This window comes from Cupressus sempervirens, chromosome 10 (genome assembly GCF_028749045.1).
Source record: "Cupressus sempervirens isolate cs-2001-9-10 chromosome 10, ASM2874904v1, whole genome shotgun sequence".
In the NCBI taxonomy this organism is placed as follows: domain Eukaryota; kingdom Viridiplantae; phylum Streptophyta; class Pinopsida; order Cupressales; family Cupressaceae; genus Cupressus; species Cupressus sempervirens.
In genome coordinates, this window is record NC_143127.1 from 828,048,032 (window position 1) to 828,050,163 (window position 2,132).

Here is a 2,132-nt window from a genome sequence, read left to right on the forward strand (position 1 = left end):
AGAAATTTTCAAGAGTACATCACATTTTCACAACACAATATCAACACCCATAATACAACAAGGAAATAGAGGAAATCCAAACCTCATACTCACAATACTCCACACAATACAACAAGATGCACAATGGTGTCACACTAATCTACATGGAATGAAGACCATTCAAGCACTCACATGAATGCTACTCCACAATGCAATGCAATGCATACTCCATTGATAAACTCCACACTTGCATATTTGCTTAACCATGCTAAAAGAAAGAAATGAAAAATAAGCAAGTTTGAGATACCAACCTTGGTCCAAGCTAGGGTAAGGATAGTTGTAGTAGAGCTCCCCTAATCTCCCTCTAAAACCTAATTGTCTCTAAAATTAGAGAGTGGGCAGACACCCCACTAGTTTGGCCAAGACCCTTTAATAAAGCCTTCCCACTAACTTATTTTAGCAAAAACACTAAGCCACTACTTATTACAAACTTGTCTCCTCTAACGGCTCATTGATAGCCCTCATGAGCTCTGAGTTATGACCCTCGAAAGATTGACCTCAAAAGGCACTTACAGCACCTTGGAGACTCCTCGGTATGGGGTGGCTGCAAATGATGGATGGTCTCTGTGGCCAAAACAAGGGTGTGACTAGGGTTCACCCACCCATCCAGAGCTGATGGAACTAAAGATTTGATGCCAAGATCAGCGATTTCAAAGTTATGTTGTGGTGCACCTATGAACTAAGGCACACTACGAGTTTTGGCATTGAGCGAGATCACTGTGCCGAATCCAAATGGAATGTGATCTCTCAAAAATGAGATAGGTTATTTTAGGCCTTAGTATCACCATCCTGTAGCATTTGATAGTTCATCAATAGCCCTCACAAGCTCTGAGTTATGACCCTCAAAAGATCAACCTCAAAATGCACTTAGAGCACCTTGGAGACTCCTCAGTATGGGGTCACCGCAAATGATGGATGGTCTCTATGGCCAGAACAAGGGTGTGACTAGGTTTCACCCTCCCATCTGGAGCTAATGGCACTGACAATTCGATGCCAAGATCAGCAGTTTCAAATTTACCCTGTGGTGCACCTATGAACTGAGGCACACTATGAGTTTTGGCATCGAGCGAGATCATTGTGTCGAATCCAAATGGAATGTGATCTCTCAAAAATGAGATAGATTATTTTAGGCCTCAGTATCATCATCCTGTAGCATTTGACAGTTCATCGATAGCCCTCACGAGCTTCGAGTTATGACCCTCGAAAGATCAACCTCGAAATGCACTTAGAGCACCTTGGAGACTCCTCAGTATGGGGTGGCTGCAAATGATGGATGGTCTCTGTGGTTAGAACAAGGGTGTGACTAGGGTTCACTTGCCCATCTAGAGCTAATGGCATTGGCTATTTGATGCCCAAGATCAGCAGTTTCAAAGTTACACTGTGGTGCACCTATGAACTAAGGCACACTGTGAGTTTTGGCATCGAGCGAGATCACTATGCCAAATCCAAATGGAATGTGATGTCTCAAAAATGAGATAGGTTATTTTAGGCCTTAGTATCACCATCCTGTAGCATTTGATAGTTCATCGATAGCCCTCACAAGCTTCGAGTTATGACCCTCAAAATATCAACCTTGAAATGCACTTAGAGCACCTTAGAGACTCCTCGGTACAGGGTGGTCGCAAATGATGGATGGTCTTCATGGCCAAAAAAAGGGTGTGACTAGGGTTCACCCATCCATCCAAAGCTAATGGTGCTGACGATTCGATGCCAAGATCAGCAGTTTCAAAGTTACGCTGTGGTGCACCTATGAACTGAGGCACACTACGAATTTTGGCATCGAGCGAGATTGTTGTGCTGAATCCAAATAGACTGTGATCTCTCAAAAATGAGATAGCTTATTTTAGGCCTCAACATTAGTTTCTTGTAGCATTCAATAGTTTATCAATAGCCCTCACGAGCTCCGAGTTATGACTCTCAGAAGATCGACCTCAAAATGCACTTAGAGAACCTTGGGGACTCCTCGATACAAGGTGGCCACGGACGATAGAGGGTCTTTGTGGTTGGAACAAGGGTGTCACTAGGGTTCACCCACCCACTCGGAGCTAATGGCACTAACTTGTAGCCATTAGGAGTTAGATTTTGAAAAGTTG